This window comes from Daktulosphaira vitifoliae, unplaced genomic scaffold (genome assembly GCF_025091365.1).
Source record: "Daktulosphaira vitifoliae isolate Bord-2020 unplaced genomic scaffold, ASM2509136v1 Scaffold_1, whole genome shotgun sequence".
Lineage (NCBI taxonomy): Eukaryota > Metazoa > Arthropoda > Insecta > Hemiptera > Phylloxeridae > Daktulosphaira > Daktulosphaira vitifoliae.
In genome coordinates, this window is record NW_026099572.1 from 46,728,402 (window position 1) to 46,734,659 (window position 6,258).

Below are 6,258 nucleotides of genomic sequence, written 5' to 3' on the forward strand. Positions count from 1 at the left end.
ACAATAAATTACATTAAAATAATTTTACACATTAATCTAACATGAAAAGTATTAATAAAAACAAGTAATTAATAGTTTTTGTATTTCTAACATGCTTATTAAAAAAAATTGTCACATTCTTGAAAACTGAAATAATTTTAATGAATTATTCTTAATATAAAATAATTAAACAACTTAAAAAATAATTAAAATAATTAAATTTGAAAAAATTATACATTTTAGTACAAAAAAAAAAAGGTATAATATAAGAATTTTTCTGAGCTACGCAATAAAAATTCTAAACTTGTTAATTGGAGCATTTCGTCCCAATAGCTGATGATAATTATCGAGTATTTCTATTCTACATTAGTTGAATTTAGCCATTTTATGAATTGAAACACCTCATACTATGAGGTGTTTAACAAAATTAACACTTTAGAAAAAAATTTTTAATAATTATTTATCTTAACACTGTAATATCCTGATAACAAATGTTTAAAAACTATACTTTCAGGTATAACTTTTTTTTGGTTTAACTTATAATTATAAAATTTTAACCAACAAATAGAAAACTATATAAGGATTTCAAAAATATACATTTTATGTATTTTGAAAAAATACAAAGTGAAAAATTGGGTGTTGGTTCAAAAAATATAGGAATATCTTGAAAATTCGTAACAAATATTGTTTTTTTTTTTTTTTGTATAGTACTCCAGTATTGTTTTATTTTGAAGTAATTGAAGCAATGATATAATTCAATCTTATACATATATTAACGTTAAATACGATGGTTTATTTAGGTATTACGTATGACAATCTTACAATAAATTGATAGTATAATTATAAAAAAAATGTAGAGGTGCTATCCTTTTCTTTGGACAATTATGGACGGTAGAATACTACCATGATGGCACATGATTATTGGATATAACAACGTGATCAAAAATAAAATGTGAAAATAAAATTTTATTAAATAAAAATTATACGTAAACAATTTGTTAAATAATAAATTATAGACATTAAAAAAAAACGTCTTTAACAAATTGTTCAAAGAAAAGGATAGCGCCTCTACACTAATTATTAATTATATGTTGGCCATAAGTAAAATCTTAATACGCCATTGTATTTATCGTTAATATATATATATATAAGATTGTATTATATAATTGCTTCAATTACTTCAAAATAAAAATTTCCATGGCCGGTTATTAATCCCGGCGGCTTTGTTACATTTAATTCATTATTAATAATGTACATATTAATAGGATAATTTTAACACATAAAGCAGCAATGCTGAGAGACTATGAACAATAATATATTGATAATTTTCTAAAAATAAGTTTAGGCAAGATGAATTTATCTACTTTGGGTATTGGTTTTCAAAAATAACATTAGTGAAAGATATCAGTAGTTGATATGATAACGATTTTTAATTTTATAAACCATATAATCCATTCAAAGGAAATTTAACTAAAATCAGATAAAATATTTTTACAGTAGAACTCGATATTTTTTAAAAAATGTTGAACCTTGAGGTTTTTATTCTGAGTGTAGTAATCATAAAGTAATTTTAATTATGTAGTCTAAATATGTAAGAAAAGAAAAATATTATTATTATTTATTATAAAATTGTTAAGGTACTCCACAAAATTATTTATAATCAATAAATAATAAAAATAAATGAAACATACTTTTTAATAACGCTGAAAAATTATTAAGTATTTTTTCTGGAATATATTATGAATAATAGAAAATATTTTTCATAATTTATTTGAACAGTACTATTAGTTTAAAATGTAAAATAATCTTTAACAACATTTTGATTATTCGAAAAAATAATAAGACAAATTTTCCTACTAAATATTCATAAATTAGCTTTTATAACTAAAATGCTATGAACATTTAAGAACACAAGTAATAAAATTATTTTGTATTTTATTAACTGTTTAAAAATCATTAAACATAAGTTTTTTGACATTAATGAATCATATAACACATCATAATTAAAAATTTAAGAAATTAAGATTTCTTTTATCAAATTAACTATATTGAAAAAACGACTTTCCGTTTTATTATTAGTCTAAACTCAAAAAGATTTATTGACTATAGTAATCGATTCTTTAATAAACTCAAATAATTCGTAATGACGTTTAATGACTATAAAAATAATATCTCAAATAGTGTGGATAAAAAATTAGTTTAATGGATGGATTGATTTTTTATCTTATTTCGAGACCTTTATAACACTAATGCGAACCTGAGAAGGTTTTAACGTTAAATTCGTCGTTTTGGTTCTTCTCGAGTCCTCCGGTTAGGTTCATTGGTCAGTCCCAATCCTTTCAATTAGTGAACCATCAGAGGGGTACTTTTTAGACCTGTCAGCACGGTCCAGCTCAAAAGTCGGACTGAAAGGTGGCTCCTCGTCAGCCACCAATACAACTAACCTTTTCACTATACCTACTAAAAGACGGTTAAGCCCAAAAACTAGCCATCATGCACACTAACTGTTAAGATCGACTAAAGGACCAGCAGTCCAACCTTGACTCTAGACAACACTCACACATGCAATTTTAATAACATGGTGAATATACAGTATTTACACTAAGTGCAAATCAAAATACAATATAACAATGAACTCAATATAAATTAATCCGTAAAAAATACAAAGTTACACGCGCAAAACGTACTGACTCGTAACAAGATGTTTCTTAGTCAAATGTCAATCCCACTTTACTTTTCTCGTTACCCTTTATATATTCTTGTTCCCAAAATTGTTAACTTGCTTACCCTGCATTATCCCTTTATATGACATTATTATTTTATTTAAGAATTTAAAATTGCTTACTACAGTGTAAAAAGCTTACAAAAAATTATTTAATAAGTTTTAAATGTTAATTAAAATCATTTTTAGAGGGGATTTTTGTAGCTTTTAATGTTTAAAAAAGGGGGTCGCGGCACAGTGGTGACGTGGCATAGTTGGATTAAGTATAATGATATCTGACAGTGATTAAAATCACTATCAAAAAAAAACGCTTCGATGCAAATCTTTAGATAGTGTTTAATTTTAAAAAATTGGTAGATTATTCCAAAAACTTCATAAACTGCTAGTTCCTTATTAATATCCTGATTAAGATAAAGTATGTCGAATGAAAAAGGGATTATTAAAACATAGTATTTCCAATAACAAAATTTTATTGATCAATACACTTTTCAAATAGTTATAGCATAATAAAGTTAAAAATGTAAAATACAAAATCGAAAATTTTCACACAAAAATAGCATTCGGTAGCCATTTTACCGTGAAGATAAAATAAAGTCCGAAATTTTTTTTTTTCATGATAAAGTATATTACATTAGCTTTAATTTAAGATATATATAAAAGTGTCAGACCTTCCGGAACATTTTCAAAATTTAAGTTAAAAAATTAATTTTTTGTGAAAAAGTTGTCATTTTAAATCCCCCCCGTGGGCAAGTAAAGAGTCACATATAAAAAAAAAATTTTTTTTGGAGGTTTCCCCCATTTACTGGGAACGAGGGGATTTTTTTCAATTTTTGAGGGTAATGTCTTCGACTAGATACGATTTGTGATCTTTTGACGTATCATTAAAAGAAATCGGTTCGGCGAGAGCTGAGAAAAAATGGTAACAGACACAAAAAAAAAAAACGCATCTTAGTAAAACCAATACCTTCTCAGCTTCGCATCAATGCTAAAAAAATTATATTCTAGTTATCATAGCTTATGATAAATTAAAATTTCAATTTATATCTGACATTATAATCAACTAATTATAATCAATAAAATAATTACAGTTTTAATATAGATTTGTCATAAATGTAACGATGTTCAATATTGAACCTTAACTATAAAGACTGGGTCGGGTATTTTCCTGCTACATTTAAAAAAAAGCGAACAACAAGACGACATATGGCTCAAATTTTGATTACAGAGCATTTTATTATATATATACATAAATTAAGACATAAATATCTCCCAGTTATCATCAAACCCACACTACCACTTGCTGTTGAAGGCTATCGAGTGCTTTCCAATAGTCTATGGACTATAACTAAAATAGTTATGGAATTACAAATAGTCCGAACCACTGTTGATTTTTGCCTAAACAGGCCGACAAAAAATTAAAAAACGCCAAATCACTGGCTACAAGTCAGCGTGAAGTAACAAGTACGACACGCAAACTAATGCATAGCATCGATTATTCCGCTACAAACTGGACTTCTGTGTGTGTAGTAAGATACGCGGATCATTGACACATGTAACTTATAAGCAAACTGAATATAAATCTAGATTATAACATTTTATTTTTACTAAATTTAATTACTATAATACATATTTATTCCTGTATTATACTAATAAATCATAAAACTTGTATACGGATATAATTAAGGATATAAGAGTTGATGTTGTTTAAACAATTCCTTCTGAAAATTAAACACTATCTTTATTTATCAGTATAAAAGAATATTTTATAATAGTGATTTTAATCACTGTCAGATGTCATCTATACTTATCCCAGCAATGTCGCAACTATGTTGTGCTGGGATTTTATGCGTTGATATAATAGCAACATGTTTTTAATTAAGAGAGTATCATACCCTCATTGCACCTTCAAGATGCCCTGACTATTGGTCATTAATGCCTTTAATTGATGAAAAAGTTGACAATTGTTAATTTATTTCAATAAATTTTTAAATTATTTTTTTAGCTTGGTAAAACTGACAAACATTACTAGTATTTTATTTAATAGTAACACTGGATATTTGAATCGTTATCCTGAAAATTACATTCTTATTGATATTATTGGTAACATTGTTCGTAATAATACTTTTAATATAAATTATCAAAAATAAGTATAATACATTTTTTTTTTCGAAATTATATAGAAGTGACCCACTATGTTTTACTATCTTTACTAACTTTTTATGCAGCAAGTATTTTTCAATACTGTTTAAATCATTTTTACAGTTTTGGATTAAATTAAATGAATATTTTTTTATGATTTATCAGTAACAAGATTTATGTTTAAACATTTTTTTAATAAAATCACAGTTTTATTATTTATATTATTATTGTTGTAATTTTGCAAAACTGCCAACAAAATATAATTATAATTGAGCAAGCAATTATTATTCAATGTACCCAAATGTACCAAGTGTTTTAATTAAATTATTAATAATTTAACTAATATACAGCTAAAATATGGATTCTATTTTATTTTAAAATTCTTTATAATTATTATTATAAAGAATTTATTATTTCTTTCTTTAGTTTTTATCATATAGTAATAGATTTTAATCAAATATATTTTTTAAGTTACATTATTCATAATTTATTTTTGATTCCAAGAAAAAATAATTGCAGATGTGCAAAAACAATAAGTAAAATAAAATAAAATGATAAATAGGAATAGAGCAAACAGTGACGGGATATCTTTAAATAAGAGTTTCTCAAGAACAATGAAAAAAATGCACCTGCTTACAGAATGATCCATGTATAATAATAGTGATCTAATTAAGAAAATAACTGGTTGTCTATAACTATTAGATCAGTATTTCAGTAGCTACTCACTGTGCAATAATTTGTTCCACAAATGTTTTGTGTGGTTTTGTTTAAACATGCAACTTTACAAATTGCGTTCCATAAGAGTATGAAAAACGTCCCTGCGACCGCATTTGTCCAGCAATGCTAACACTTATAAAACATATGTCAAACATCTCTTTGTAACATATTTACAACAATCAAACATGATGTCCCATTCATGTTACAAAAATAACGTTCACGAAACGTTACCAATATGATGTTTAAAACTATTTTTGTAGAGATGTTTTATTAAAAATATAGAAGGTTGCTAATAATGTTATATTATATAACATTATTAGAATATATATTAGGGTGGCCCTCAAAAATCGAATGTCTTTTTTTTTTTTACGCTACCCCTTAATTTTTTTTTAATGGTCAAAGAAATGAGCTGTGCAAAATTTGGGACCGATCCGTTAAGGTTAACCCGTNTGAGCTGTGCAAAATTTGGGACCGATCCGTTAAGGTTAACCCGTGCCCCCGGGCCTATTAAGTTGAATCAAAGAGTCAAATTTAATAGAAATAACTGATTTATGTCTCGTAACTTTTTTTTCTCTTAACTTAGAATTATAAAAGTAAAACTCAAGTAAAGGAAATTTTACAAGAAATTCAAAAATAATAACTTCAATGTTGTTTTCTCAATAAATAGCCCACAAAAACACTACATACAGTAAAAAACATGT